At 38.3% G+C, this 16,836-nt stretch overlaps 1 long non-coding RNA gene across 1 annotated transcript in view; it reads right to left on the reverse strand.

Annotated features, from left to right (window-relative positions):
- Positions 1-632: 632 nt before the first annotated feature.
- The window catches only part of LOC308059127, a 63,019-nt gene continuing 46,815 nt past the window's right edge, over positions 633-16,836 (reverse strand). The window contains exons 2-3 of the long non-coding RNA XR_013926141.1: positions 4,173-12,958; positions 633-3,424 (exon numbers count right to left, since the gene is read on the reverse strand). This is a non-coding gene — a long non-coding RNA (uncharacterized lncRNA). The remainder of the gene's footprint in view (positions 3,425-4,172; positions 12,959-16,836) is intronic.

Consider the following 16,836-nt stretch of genomic DNA (forward strand, 5'->3'; position numbering starts at 1 on the left):
CTCGAAAGTTATAAAGTAGGTATGTTTATTGCGCGCAGATGCACGGGGGATCGCTCCTCCACAAGCGTGCATACCCGAAGTGACGAACCATCCCACATTTATACAATGAAACAAATGAATATTCAATTAGTGCCTATACATATTTGTTACCTAAACCCCGCTTCGTATGTTAATTAGCTTATCAGTCCTTAATTAGCTTATCAGTCCGTTTCCTGGAATGTGGTGGTCTTGCAGGTTTGTAGGTGATTCATGTTCTTGTGACCATCTGATCTTCTTCAGCAAGGAAAGGTGATTCATGTCCTTGTGACCATCCAATCTTCTCCAGCAAGGAGACTTAGCACTCCCACCCTCTAGATAGCATTTGAATGTCTCTCATCTTCTCTCATTCTCTTTTAAATAGCCCCTTTTGTTAGAGAAAGAAGGGCAGGCGTCTCCCCGTCTCCCCTTTGTTAGAGGAAGAGGAGCAGGCGTCTCCTCAAAAACTGTAGTTGTCTCCTCAGAGCTGTGTGCCTATGTGACCAGACACCGCACCCATGACCAGTCACCATACCCACATTCCTTGAGCAGACATATACAATCACAGTCGGTGTCCATTGTCCCCATTTCACACTATTTCTCCATATCAGTTGACTCATTTATTCCCTTATTAACATGAAGTTTTTCTTTATTATTACTTGTAGGAAGGGGTATGATGAAAATCTGTTGCGAATCTCTTGTCTGGCTTGTCACTCAGCAGGGAAATAAATAAACATCTCCAATAACTTTATCTGAGGCATTTTCTTTCATAAACACAATAAAGTACACGTAGAGACAGGCAAGCAATGAAATACCAGAACATCTGGTGAACTGCAGGTGGGCCAGGAATATGAAGTAAAAACAGGTGCACAGAAGCAGGTTTTCTGATTCTGAAATTGTATTAGATGCTGGTCGGTTTCTATATATGTGAGGCAATGACCTGCATGATTTCCATGTAGGTTAGAATCAGTCACGTGTCATGTTCAAGAACATATTGTATGAGGGGATAGACCTGCAAAGGAAACAATTATCACATAAAGTTTTAAAATTCATTATATATTTTGATTACAATGTCTGTGGTTGCCTTAATCTCCTCATTCCTTCCCTCTGTCTCTTTCCCATAATCTCAATGTTTTATGCAAGTTAAATCTGATGTTGAAAAATTACTGTTTCTCCAGTAAATGCTATTACTTAAGGTGCTTGTACTTCTCCCATTATACTAAAAGTTTTTAGAAATAGTACTCAGGTACAAGTATTGAAGGAATAAAGATAACTCTTAGTAAAAGGATGTTTCAAAAAACAGTAATATTTTTAAGATTCCAGAACAGGAGATAATGCCTCATTAATATACTCTTTGGTAAATTTGGCCACCAAATTTTATCTGAATCCTTTAGGATTGCAAAATAGGACTGTACACAATATTTCAGGAAAAAGGTATTTCATTTTATATTGTGTATTTTAACCTCTTCTAGAACTCCAAGAAGCAAACTCCTTTTCATGACATCTTACATTGTTTTACTTCTAGGGTCTGTAAGTTGGTGAAGGAGGTTTAAAATTTTCATGTGTCTCATGAATCCATTATTTGTCATATGCTTTCTACAGCATAGACAATACATACATGCAGATACAGTTTGGCCACCTTATGTACAAGAGTAGCTACTACTGCTTTTTGTATTTCTGTCTGTGCTCATACTATCTATGTACATTGCTCTAAGCAGTTTAGTGAGAAGAGCACAGAGATATTTCTATACCACATCCCTGGTGTTTGTATGGAGAAGCAGGTTTCAAACTCAGGGTTTAAACTCAATCAAAAAACAGAAAAGAGGCATATGAATTCAAAATACAAAAAAAAAAAAAAAACAACGCCAACGCAAAACAAAACAAAACAAAACATATTTACTTAACCTAGTCACTGTTAATTATACAGTTATCAGTTACAAGCACTAGATCAACCACTATGATCAAAGAAACCTGACTGTCTATTGTATGATGACTGCCTTTTGCTTACTCATTTTGCTGGTAGAGGCTTCTACTTTGCTGTTCATTTTGTGCTTACCTTATCAAATAATACATCTGTCTTAATTAACTGTCTTAATACATACACTTATTCCACTGGTTTTCAATCAGTTCTGCTTCAAATTTCTTTAGTCCTACCGTTTAGAAAATATTTGCATCTCTGCTATAACCCCCAAATTCTTTTATTTTCCCCAAAAAGGACATGAGGAGGCGAGGCCCTGACTTCCAAAGGAAGCATAGAGATATTTTTGCATTATTACTTCCTAAGGATTATGTTTTCCTCTTGCCTGCCAACAGTCAGTATTATGGCCTCATCTGCCTGATGCTAATAGCTCAAGTTATCCCAGATTTGCTGAGCTTACTAACTAACCCATCTTTAAATTGTTGTACCTACAGTAACTATTAAATAGGCTTCATAGTTGAAATGGGAACTATCACAATGGCTTTTTGCCCTTTCACTATTTGTAAGCCATAAACTGAGCATAGTTTGACCTATTTTCAAATAACTGCACATGTATCCACTATACACACAAAGCCTGCAGACCAGCTTTGTTATCTAACACACTTGAAAAATGATGAACACCAAAACAATCATCAGCAAAATCACTGAGCAGTAATCTTATCAACATGGTCACTCTGAAAGTCTATTTTAACCTCAGCATCCCACTAAGAACAATGAAAACGTACCAATAATTATTATTTATGGCAGTCATGAGCAAAAATGCATGTTATTTAAAGTTGCACATTAGCATTTAAATTAAACTACTTCACTTCTTAAAATACACTTATGGGCCCAAACTTGAATCAGAAGTACAGCTGTTAAACATGCTTTTGGGTTGTCAAGGGAGGAGGATATTGCTGTTGTTACCGAAAATCATAACCAGGAAAACTCCAAACCAAATGATGGTTTAGAAAGCCGACAATGATTTATTGCAGTGCTGGGTGCATGGGGGGTCTTGTCTCCTAACACACACACCAAGCTATTTAGGGGTACACATTATATACAGTAGAGTACTTGCACATTCACAGTACCTTACATATTCATTTTAATTCATGCACAGGATTGGTTACAAGTTTCTCCCTTCTAGTGCAAATTAGTGATTGCAACACCTTATCAGCTTGTCTCCTCTTGCAGGCAGAACTTTTTCACTTGGAGACTTCTTTCTGCGTAATTCACATAATGGTGTTCTTATCATTTTCTGTTGTTTCCCAAGGCTGACTCCCTTGATTAGAAGTCCTTTCAGTCATCAGTTTGGACGACTTGAGGTGGTGGGTACTTGAGCATTAACGACTTGAGAGGGTGGGTCAGCTTGACATAAACTTTGTGCACATTCTTGTTTAATTAAATCAGAGTTTGGTAATTGGGAAGTTTAGGCCACACTGTCAGCTTGCCCTACAAAAAATAAGGAAGGGAGAAGGAAAAGATTACCCATTCTGACAATGCCATTTTTCCTTTGCCCACTGTCTTATGCTACTTCAATTTGCATTTCAGAATCTCTTTAAAGATTTTAATATTCATAAATCCTAAAGTATTTCCTTTCCTTCCTCAAGACACAAGCCAGTTTGTGTTATCCTGGCCCTACTGTGCCTGCGTAGTCTCCTGTGAGTCTGACTCGTACCCCAGCCAGTGTGGCTGCTGCCTTCTGGAACACACTGTGAAGGTACACAGGTTACCCCAGACATCTACGCCCAGTAGTACAAAGACCTCGGGGGTGGGGGCAGGTTTTCCTTGCAAAGTGGTTGCATTGCATGTCTGCATCCAGCATTTGTGAGTTCCAGGTTGTACTGAACTATACGGTGCAGAAACATAAGCTTGATTACTTCTTTGATCTTTTGCTTTCCAGTTAGCTGTAAGAGAAACACTGTCCTTGGTCTTTCTTTTCCTCTCACAGACCACATTAGTTTTCCATTCTCTTCCACCTGCTAAAGAAGTCTATCATCAACTCATTAAGCAGGGAGCTTAAGAAAACCCTCTTTAAATCCATATCATCATAGAGAATACTTGTTTGGGGTCCTAGTTCTCACCTAATTTACACCAAATCTATCCAGAATAAACCCAGGGATTTAAACGGAATTAACCCTCATTCAAAATTGTGCAACTCAAGGTCCACCAGGAACCTCAAAATCAAAATCATTCTTACCTTAAATGCACAGGTGTTTGGGGTTTTTTTGTTTTTTTTTTTTTTTATTGACCTGGCAGGTTGTTTTCTGCTTTTAGTAACTGTTGTAGATGCTGATGGCCCTACTTAAGATTCCCGATGGAAGCACTTTGCCATGCAAATCACTGACAGCTCCACATTTCTCTCAATGACACAAGGTTGTAACTCTAAGGATACAAATCCAGGTGAGAAATCTACAGTTTGCTGTGATTGCAGTTCTGATCATTATACACATCTCTGCCAGGAATTAATTCCATTGTGTTCTCTAAAAAGCTGATTATCTAATGACTTAAGGAATGCAAAATTGTTCAGAGCTGTTAGTTTTTAACACAGATAACTTTACTCATGAGCCTGCTTCTAGTCCATTACACAGGTTTTACATGTGATCGGACTTCGGTTGTACTAATTTTTGGCTGGAAAGACTACAGTTTACCTTTTTCCTCCCTCCTTCCCTCCCTCCTTCCCTCCCTCTGTTTACAATATTGTATTTGGCAATCAAGTATTCTGAATACTAAAGGTTAGTATATCAAGGATAATTATAAGGAAATTGTAGGCAATTATAGGGAAATTTGTGTGAAAGCCAATACAGAATAGCACTCTAGGAAACAGAATTTTTCCAAAGGGCTATGATCATAAGAATCTATCTTGCAGTATCATAGTAAGGCAAATTATGATCTTTCTTACACTTAGAAAAACTATTTTGTAAATACCTCCCCCCACTCTCCCACCCTCCACCCCCCACCAAGATGTATGTCATGCTGTGCTACAGAAGGTGGAAAATTAGCATTCTAGATGATACCACGGGTTTGGCCCAGTTTGCTATCATTGATACTAACTACATGGTATCTACATATGCAAATCAGAAGTACTAGCTCCAGAGGGTCTGCTTTTCTTATCAGTACACCCCCAAAAGAATGAAGGATTGCATCTATACAGAAAACTGCTCATCTTTGAGCTTAACTATTAAGGAAGATAAACTATCCCTGGTAACTTATCTGAGTATTTTCCTACCAAATGCTCCTTGAGCAAGAATGTAGAACCTTTGTAAAGAGATAATTGAAATGGCTCCATCAAAACATACACATGAATTGGAGTTAGAAAATACACATGCTAGGAGAGGAACTGTAAAAGAAGCAGTTAATATTGTGGAATTTATCTTGAACATCAGATATAGCAGCGAAGTATGCATGTATGCGAATATTTTCCAGACGCTAACTGGAAATATTATTTAATTTACAGTATCAACTGATCAAACAAGGCCAAGTTGGATGGGGCTTTGAGCAGCCTGGTTTAGTGGAAGGTGTGCCTCTCCATGGCAGGGTGGTTGCAACTGGACGATCTTTAAGATCCCTTCAAACCCAAATCGTTCTATGATTCTATGAAACAAACACATGTAAAATCTAGTCCTCAAAAAGACAGGAACTGTTTTAATAAAATTGCTTTCAATTAGAATGTTAAAATAAAAAATACAGATAAAATAGTTTTAAGATAAATTTTACATTAGGAATTTTTTCTTTTAAACTTTAGATATGAAGAGAAAAATGTTCATAAGTTATTCATTAAGTAAATTACATATATATTTTAGACACAGATCATATTATTTTTTAATCAAGTGATTATAATGTTTACACATATATAAATATTGTATAGGTAATTCTGAGAAGAGTCATGAACTTCCCATGAATACTCTGAAAACAGTAATCACTTTATTCCACTGTAATTATAAAGAAACTCTGATGTCTTTTCTGGCTCCCAGCTATAAGAGCATATGAACAACACCTTACAATGTTTAATGATTCTAATTTCAAAACACTGATATGGGAAGAAAATGCTATTCTTCTGTTACAGAGGGGATAAAGGAAGGCTAGGGCATAGCATCTTCACAAAAGCCGCATGGCTTTGTCCCAGCCACACTAGAAATCTGTGAAGCAGCCCTCCATCCTTTATAATGACTAATCACTGGACCACATGTTGTCTCCATCTCCTTGCTTAATGGTTGCATCTCTCTTAGAGTTGGGCTCTCTCTGAGATGAGGATGGACCCCAGAATGTATCGTCACTGCCAGCCTGCTCAGGAGATAACCACAACTCAGACAGCACACTGAGCACTGCTGAAGACCGATCTGCACTGATAGGCACACGAGGAAACACTTTTGCAGCACCTGTCTAAATTACAGCAGGGTCTAGCCTGCAATATTAATTTCTCACTTCGAAAAGAATGAAGAAGCCAGTAAATCTTTCAATGAAACTGAAAACAGTGCAGCTCTGTTCTACATAAATGTGTGAAGCAGAAGTTCAAAGTTTATCCCTGAATCACAGCCTTATACAAAATCAGCCTGCCACCATGTCAGCATCATATGGTAACACTTTAAACACTTTATTTAAGCATTTCATTTAGGAAACAATTACTGTAAGTTTTTGTCTAATATAATTAATAGGTCAAGCAGCACTTATTAAGTCTTTAGGCATTAATTAACATTTTAAAATTATCACATATGACACATTAATTAGATATCAATCACTTATTAGAACTACTGACATTTAATAAGCATTTTAATTTATACCAAACTATCCTGCTGTACGTATCTTTTCAAACTACAAGTACCTGCAAATAGTACTTCAGGAGTTTAACGTGTTAACTCTTATTTTGTCTTTGTAATTACCATGTACATAGAAACCTGATTTATACCTTATATACTTTAGTCATAAAAGCATATTTGTATCTTTTTAGTTCACTAATAAAAGACAAAAATTTGAATAAAATGCATAGCATGCATATTAAAATAATTTTAAAAGCATCGTACAAATGAACAGTATCTTTGACTTCTTTCTCTGTCAGATCTGAACTTCAATCCTCTTCTGATTCTACTATCCTGTCCTGAGGAAGGAAATACATATGTCCAAGTGTTAATGGCTGACCTCTGTCACCCCTTAATTATGCATTCTTGTATCTTCTTTGATACTTCCCTTGCATAGCTACCTCCTATTGTCAAGATCTTTCCATTAGGCCCTTCAGAGGTATGATCTTTTTCTTGACCTAATAGCACTTATTACCAGTCTATTTTTATAACACTAACTAGGTACTTAGGATGACATATAAAAAACCTACAGGGTGCTCAAACTTTACAAGACTAATGTCCATATTGGCAGCTTGACAAGAACCAGAAAGCTACATTTCTTCTGCACATACTTTTCCATATTTTTCCCGCTAATACACGCACTAACCCATGAGATTCTCATATATTTGCAACTTTACTAAAGAAACAGAAAACACCTCTTTATTAATTAGATGTTTTTTGTCTAATGTACACCTTTGTGATAAATCATGGTGTAATTTTAGACTGTGCAAATATGGACACTTTCCTAGCTTTCTTTTTTGTACATTGCTTGAAACAGTACTGGTCCGAGTCACCAGGGACATGGTGGAATCACCATCCCTGGAGTTATTAAAAAAATGCATAGGCGTGATGCTTATCAACATGGTTTAGTGACGGACTTGGCAGTCCTGGGTTAATGGTTGGACTTTATGATCTCAAAGGTTTTTTCTAACCTAAAAGATTCTGTGATTTGAAAGAAGAAGGCAGCATGGAAGTAACCTGCAGCAGGGGAACATGGGGTGTTTTAAACATGCATTTCCATGAGCTGGCAACATCCTCATTTATCTGCTGCCCCTGTTTTGCTCAGTGATCAGCAACATCTGGTAGTGGGACGTACTTTACAGTGCTATCCATGTGAAGCTATAGTCAGAGCCACAGAAGAACATGAAAGCATGAGCATGCAAATTTCACCCACAAAGTATGAGACTTGACAGATCTGTAGCACACCTATGATGGCTTAATCGGGCTTGCACAGATAACAAGTAATAAAATCAAGCTCCCCAGATGTTCTGGGAACATACATGAGAGTACCCACACTGTCATCTTTCAACACAGCTGTTAGTTGTATTAAGATACCAAATGCAAAATAATGTGCTACAATTTCACATTTCCTTGCAGTTTTGACCAAGCCTAAAGGTCAAAGCCTAAACTGGCTTCATGCAAGTACCACACAGTTGTTCTGATGAAAGGAAAAATCAGACCAATGAGGAATTAAAACACTCTCATTCCTCTTTTTTTTCAGGTGGAAAACAGAAAGGCTGTCGACTTGAAGGCTAGATTGCAAGAAGACCTTGCAACACTGAGTCTCAGAACACATATGCTCTTTCTTTAGCCATGTCAGACTTCGGGATCTAAACTGAAGTAGTTTCCTAGCATCTTTCAGTAGTTCATGGAAAATGATGAGCATTACCAATGAATAGTTCAGAGAAGAAACAGAACTAATTTCTCAAGTACAATCCAGAGCTCTTAGTTAAATACCTTGACGCCATACAATGCACAAGGAGGATTAAATGGGATTCACAACAGACAGCATGCTGTGCAAGGTTTCTATAACAGAGAAGGTCAAGACTTAAATCCTGCATTTTTGTCAGACCAGGTTTACAACTTACAAACCTCTCCTGCACTAATGCACCTGTGTCTCTCCTTTCAAAATAAAAGGTACCTCTTTCTTGTAAAACACAGAGGTCATGGGATGTTGTTCCTACTATTTAAACGGGATTCAGAATGAAGTGATTCAAATCCACATGCATATGTGGCTGTGAGATGCTGAGGAATCTTTTCATTTTGGCACTGTGCTACTTTGCAGAAACAAATGCAGAACTCCTTGGGCTACAGAGAAAAGTGGAATCTCAGTGTCTGCAGTCATCTGCTGAAGGAGAGGACACCTACTTCTTGACCTCATCTGCAAGGACTGTTATAGTGCCTTATAAATCAAAAACTGAATGAAGCCATAACCAGACGTAGCAGCCATGATCAAAACTCATATTTGAAAATTTTAACCACCACTGACCCATCACTTAAGGTGCTTGCTCTTTCCATTGCTATGCATCTGCTTGGAAGAACTCATTGCCTCTTGACATCAGGAGATCCCTATTTTCTTCTTTTTTAAGCCTACATTTAAGACTGATTTGTTTTCATTGACTTTTAACTGACATTAGCTAATTATTAACTCTGCAGGATAGATTAAATTTTAATTTTAATGTCATTGTAAAACACCATGAGCTGCCTCAGCATGATAAGATGCTATAAAAGTTTAAACTGTTGTTATAAGTTAGCCACCTGTTCAAAACGTTAAAAATCTACACATTTAAATCAATCACACCACACTGGATGCCCCATCAAGGCTAATGTTGATAAATTATACTCTTAGCTCTAGCTGATATAGAGTCATTATTCTCCGGAATGGTCATTTTGTAGAGTTTTAGTTGGGATTGCAGTGCCATTTTTCAAAATCCTAAATACACTCCAATGTGTATTTTCCAATTTTCTAAATTGCTCAGAGATTATCCTGGCTAAACAGTACCTATGACGTTCTGTCTGGTGTATGAAACATATGCTGGAGATGTACTGCTCCATAAGGAGTTTTTGGAAGTACTGTGGAATGATGGAAAGGCCTATCTTCATACAGTTCCTGTAATCTCTGGGCCAAATCAGAAGAATTAGATAAAACAACGTATAGAAAAAATCCTATACATTTCTGTCTAAGGAGACAACAGATGAATCTGCAGATTGGAGCAAACGAGATTTCTGTCTTTAGACATGGTATATAGATAGGGAAAAAATCACTTATTCTGGATTTTCTACCTGTAAAACAGGGCTTGTATTTTTCCCATGCCAATCTTGTTTCTTCCATGTGATAAGTTCACTTGGGTAAGTACTATTTCTTATTGAAAGCAGGAGATTTATTTCTATTGCTCCACTAAAAAAAGGCAGCACACTGAGGCTGCATATTTTAGTAGAGTTACTTCTGCAGCCAGGGAACTGACACTACTATCTCCTATTACTCTTGTGCTCGGAAAAAGTTTGTAAGTAAACCAAAAGGCATGGAGTTCATCATTTTATTATAACTGAAACAATCTTCAGCAGCCCTGCAGCTGAATGACCTCTTCAGTTCATTCATTATTTTCATTTAGCTGAATATAAATTCTTTCTAACACCACACAAAAAAGCTATATTGTCTGAGACAGGTGACAGCAGACTCTTCAGTTTCTCTTTGTAATACATTCCTGCCAATTCATAGAGCAGGAATTCCGTGAAAGACTCCCCAAAGAGATAAATTTTCAACTTTGTTATTGAGCAGGGAAAAAAAAGTAAAAGAGGATTTAGCTGACTGCATGAGGCTTAGCATGGGTTTACTATTCGTACCCACCTAGGACTGTGCTTCCTGTGTGCAATGTCTGTGCATAGGAGGCTAAGAATCTCTGCCCTGACAGTGATTACGAGTATCAGTGTAGCTGCTAGGTGACAGAGGGATCATAACACAGGTCCTGAGGCTAAAAGGCATCAACTGGCTTGCATCCATGCTGATGAAAGTAAGCTTACTCTAGAGGATGCTCCCTGTGCCCACATAACAGCTCTGTGCCCTGCATCTCTCAAGGATCTGTGTGTTACTCCTATGAATACAATGTGTAGTTACTACTGTTGTGAATTTTCAACTCAAAGTGTTAAAAAAAACCAAAGTGAAGGCCATAATACATCTTTTTGCCTCTGAATGATGTTCTAACATTGTAACCTACGTGAATATATGTTGCATCTCATGAGGCGTCCTACAAATTGTTCAAGCATTATCTTGGGGGAAATGTGTTGGAACGACCCAGAACATGGCAAAGAAAAGAACTATCAAGGAGAAAATAAAATAAAATTCTAGTGTCCAAGATTTATCTCTGGGACTCTTATTCACCAAAATAAGACTTGCCTAATTCTGACCAAAAATCAGCACAGTAAAGCTTGTAGATGATTTAGACAACGTCTGTACTGGGGGGAGCAGGGTTGGGGGGAAGGATATCTTTAGTATTGAAACACACTTTTTTCCTCATACAGGCAAGTCCTTTGGAGTTTTGAAAAACTTGTGTATCTTTAGAATTGTAATTGTCTCTTTTTGCTCAGAATTTCTTCAGTAACTCAGTAATGGAAAGCTGAAATACTGTTTGGCAGGTTTTTTTCCACAGATGTGTGCGGAATATTTTTCTTCTAGCATTTCTCCACAAAACAATTTTGTGTAAGCTACAAGAGATATCACAACAAAGGGGATTACGGAGACCTGACATTCTGCATCATCTGTCATTTTTGACAAATGTAAAAGCAAGAAAAAAATTCTACGTAGAAAATAAGAACATACAAGTCAGAGTTGAGTGAAAGAGCATCACAGACTGGTTCCAGACTCTTTTTCTTTATCTCTGGTTTTGTTTGTCTTTTTTTCTGATTTATCTGCATAGTGTATTTTTTTATTCTGAGTTTTACTTGGATGTAAATTTACCTTCTCTTTTAAAGAAGCAATACAGACCAGCAGCAGCTGTGGAACATCTGCTAGTACAGAAGAGTCATATAAGAGTCATATAGAAGATCATACAGTTTGATCCTCTGTAGTGACCCCATGCTCCCTTGCACACCTGCACTTGCTCCAGCTGCTGCGCCACAGATGTATGGGCATCTATGGCTCCTGGTCTCACTCCAGTAGCTGCACTCACACTCCCATACCCCCTCCTTTCCCCCCAGTCATAGTGGAGAACCCTCACCCAGGAAAGAGTTAGAAAGGAATTTAGTAAGAAGATAAGACACATTGTGCTGGTCAGGAGCAGAACAGAGCCAGACAGTGTATGGACTAGCTAGCTATTTGAATGCAACCAGCTCTTTTTAGCCCCTTAACGCTCTATTTCTCATATCTGTTCCTCCCAAAATCACCTAAACCCCTCCCTTGCACACTTCTTCCCCCCTCTGCCTCCATTCTTTCCTCATCTAAATATCCCATAATGAGTCCTGTGCCATGCTGAATTGCTCTTCACCTGTATCCCATAATGTGTCCCACAACCCTAGGCAGCAAGCCTACTAGCCTGAATGGTTATCCGAAAGTTGTCCCCAATAACTCTTCACGATAGACATGCCTGGACAATGGGGCTGAGGTTCTGCTGGGACAGCTCTGGGAGGGGCCTGTGCAAGGTGTTTTTTCCTCAGGAGTCCTTAGCTGGGGTTCCCGTTTGCTCCTCTTATTTCTGCAGATGGGCTTTTGATGAGCTGATGGCCACCTGTGAGGCACCTTGGAGTAGCCAAGCAGGGTATTATTTGGGATCCCCCTCCTGCCACTGTCATTCTGAGCTCTTTTGGGGGTAGGGAGATGAATTTTCTCACATAACCCAACAGTTTTAGTCCTCTATATTAACTTAGTGCTTGCTGGAGACCTTACACCTCCAACTTTCAAAATGTCATTTGATTTAATCGAGTAGTTTCCATCTCAGTATTTAATTGGGAATAACTGGTTTACTCTCATTCTCTGAAAAAGAGGCATAAATGTGTTCCCTAGCAATGAAGAAACCTTTAAAGTGGTGACCAGACTTAAATTATTTTTTATAACTATGCATTCAGAATCCACATAATTCTTATCTCTTCAGTATCCAAAGATCATGCTGTCTGAGTACTCTTTAATATGATTTTCTTCTCTGAGGTAGAATAATTTATGCCCAAGAACTTCTGCAAAGGTGACAAGAAACGTCTGCTCTCATCTTCCAGCAGAGACTCAAATGCAGCTGCTTGCCCTATGCTCATCAAATGTATACCTTGAGCTCAAGCAGGCGCTGGATGCATATTTCTGGTATGAGTGGAGTGAATATCCTCCCTTTGAATCTGTAGAACCCAGCAGAAATGTTTATCTCCATTCAGACCAAGGAAGCTTTAGCACCTGTAAAACAATTGACTCTGTATTTGCCATACCTTTGGGAAATAAACAACTCTTTATGTCTGCACACACCTCTCAGCTATCTTTCAGAAAATGTTTCACCTAGCAGAATTTCACTGTCCTATTGGTATCTCGGCTTTTGTGTTACATATACCTGTATTATTTCTTAATTATTACATTTAATGGTAATTGTTTTTTGCTTTGAGACACAGCCTTGGTCCTCTATGTAGTGTACCCATTATCTTTAGAAAAGCATTCAGACTTTCGGAAGGTAAAAAGCAGACAAGAAATACACTGAAAAATCTATTAAAAATTATTTGCCAATATCCATGTAATCAAGACTTTGGGACGAGTACAAACTTCTATGTTTTCTATTGACATTTGCAGAACAAGCTGTGCAGAAATGAAAAACTGAAAATAATGATATGCTATGCAGTAAACTTTGGAAGAACTTTTTGAAAATTATCCATTTAGAATCTAAAAAAATTTCTAATGTGTCCATATTGCTAGCTGAAATCCCTCTCTTATCTGAGTGGTTTGCTGTCTGCTGCTTTTGCAGCAGCACAGAACAAAATACAAATGAGCCTGCATTATCAAAGGACACTAGGAAGTTTAAACATATTTATAGAGAATGAAAAAGAGTTCTTTAGTAAAATTCTGTGTCTATCAGGAGTAATGTTTTCCTTTTTTTTTTTTTTTTTTTGATAGACCAGACAGCTTCCAAATATGTATTATAACTGTAAAAATGAATTGGGGGGGAAAAAAAACCACGTTGTTTCAAGGCTCATCTATTCTGGAGTTTATTTAACCTGTTTTTAAAATAAAATCAGTAATACAAATAAATAGCTCCTCTAAGCAGTAGCTGTCTGCTTAATTAGTAAGAAAGAATTTTCCTAAGGGGAATGGCTTCTCACCTAAATTGCTGAGGTCCACAATGTAGGGTTCTGCATCCATTTTAAGTGATTAAGCCTTTATTAAGCCCCACGTGAGCAAAGTGACTAAACCTAGAGAATGATTCATCTCATCCTACATTTTACTTCTGCATATGGTCAATATAAATGCAGCCTGAGCTCAGTTCAAATGCCACATGAGATATTCATGAAAGAATCATAGAATCCTTTAGGTTGGAAAAGACCTTTAAGACAATCAAGTCCAACCAGTAACCCAGGACTGTCAACTCCACCACTAGACCATGTTCCTAAGTGCCACATCTACACATCTTTTAAATACCTCCAGGGACAGGGATTCAACCACCTCCCTGAGCAGCCTGTTCCAGCCCTTGACAACCTTTTCGGTGAAGAATTTTTTCCTGATGTTCAATCTAAACCTCCCCTGGTGATACTTGAAGCCATTTCCTCTTGTCTTATTGCCTATCTAGAAGAGACCTACCCCCACCTGCCTACATCCTCCTTTCAGGTACTTGTCAAGAACAATAATGTCCTTCCTGAGACTCTTTTTATCCAGGCTAAACAGCCCCAGCTCCCTCAGCTGCTCCTCATAAGACTCGTGCTCCAGACCCCTCACCAGCTTCATTGCCCTTCTCTGGACACGCTGCAGCACCTCAACATCTGTCTTGTAGCGACGGCCCCAAAACTGAACACAGTATTCGAGGTGAGGCCTCAGCAGTGCCGAGTCCAGGGGTACAATCACTGCCCTTGTCCTGCTGGCCACGCTGTTTCTGATACAAGCCAGGACGCTGTTGGCCTCCTCAGCCACCTGGGCACACTGCTGGCTCATGTTCAGCCGGCTGTTGACCAACACTCCCAGGTCCTTTTCTGCCAGGCAGCTTCCCAGCCACTCTGCCCCAAGCCTGTAGCGCTGCCTGGGGTTGCTGTGACCCAAGTGCAGGACCTGGCAATTCTCCTTGGGGAACCTCATACAATTGGCCTCAGCCCATCAGTCCAGCCTGCCCAGATCCCTCTGCAGAGCATTCCTGCCCTTAAACAGTTTAAGCCTTGGATGAAACTCATCTGAGCTGACCTAGTACAGAGGCTATTACCATGCTGTATGCTCTGTCCTGATATATATTAAATATATTTTTCCTTTACAGTTAAGGAAATAAAATTGTAAAAAGATATATGAATTAAACTTTTCCTCTCTATTAAGCCCTGATTTGGGCCTCAACAGAGTATTCTTTCCAGTTTCAGGCAAGATAGATTAAGGATAAAGGAAAACAGAGCAGAGCTCAGAGGACAGGCACAAGAATGTTGTGGTGCATGGGAAATTTATAGAAAAGGAAAATTTTGTGAAGGAAAAAATAAAATTAATAAAATTGTATGAATGTAGCGTCTCACTAAAACATTTTTTCCCATAGATTTTGTTTGGCTTCACAGTCACTGGAATGAAGATAAATTGGCTTAATTGTAAGTGAATAAGTTTTAAATTAAAATGTAGGACTTTTGAAATTGTAAGATTTTGTGAAAAAAAAAATGGCCTTGCAAGGAAGTTAATGGGATCTCATTCACTGGACATTTTAAAGTGTAGTACTAAAAATACCCTAACAGATATCTGATGTGGTTTTGGTTCCAGCAGAATACTTCTCATACACTTTTTAAAGACATGACCAGATGGGTGTTTGAGGTCCTTACAATCCATATTTCTGTAGTTTGTGAAATGATTATTTAGCTTTAGCCAGCTTGAAACTAGGGTCCTAGATTCATGCAATCCTCTAAACTGCCCTGACCGTGAATAGCAAGAGAAAGGCAAATCCTGCAAGTGATTCAATCTGATCACAGGCTAGGTGAATCACGGAGCTGTGGCTGTAACTGGATTCACCTGCTGGGAAGTCAGGGTGTTAAGGAGGTGAACAGTGAGATCCTGATCTAAGACAGAGCAGGACTATGTCCCAGATGTGTATCTAGCCCCAGAAAATGGAAATACTCTACAAGCAGATAACACAGACTTAGCTTATATCTGTCTGTTGACTTTAAGGGAGCCCAGACAATTAGCTTAGACTCATTTCTGAAGGTAAGATGAACCTTAAATTTTCTCAGTATAGGAACTTTGCCAGATCACTAACTTTGATAGATCCTGCTTTGTGAAGCTGGATAAACTGATTTCCCAAAAGGACTGAGGACATACTGTATGGCCATAGGTCACTCTTTTAGGACATAGACAGGCAGACTCAGAGGAAATAATTTCACAGAAAACCAGAGACGTGAGACTTCCTAATTTGTGAAGGAGTTTATGAAATTGAGGATATATGGATTCAGGACAAAAAATTCTTTACATATTTTTTTCATCATGCACACACATTCTTATCATGAAACAGTCTTGACATTAAATATGAAAGTCACAAATGCTCATAGCTTTTTGTAACTTATGTTTCAACATTACATAATGCTATTTTTAGAGCTATCTTAATTTAGCTTTCTAGAAATTTTACATTTAATAAAAATACATTTATTAATGAAACCTAATAAGGTGTAGATTTTGAGTATTTACTATAACCTAAATGATCTGTAATTCACTAAAAATCCTCATACAGTTAATTGAACAATTAAAACTAATTAATGTGTCTGATAATATGCACACTTCACATACAGTCAGGCATAAATTTTAGGTTGTACTGCCTTCCTTCTTTTTCAAAAGCAGCTTTCAAATGATACAAGTAATTGAGCTTTTGCTACTATATTTTTGTAAGCATAGCCAAAGTTTTGAAAGTACAGATTACTTCATTTGAGAGTCATTAGTCATGCCTACAGTTATCTAGATATCTCATAAACTGAGACTAAGCTTTAAAAACCCAGGTAGCTTTGGCTTCCAGGAATTTCTGTCAAAGAGATGAAGAGAAAACTATTCCTTCTTCTGAATAATAGAGGTAATTCTTGAGTCAGTTTTTCTAATGCCCTGGCATAGTGCCTCAGATAACAATGTCTGGA

This window comes from Falco punctatus (assembly GCF_963210335.1).
Source record: "Falco punctatus genome assembly, chromosome: 2".
In the NCBI taxonomy this organism is placed as follows: Eukaryota; Metazoa; Chordata; class Aves; order Falconiformes; family Falconidae; genus Falco; species Falco punctatus.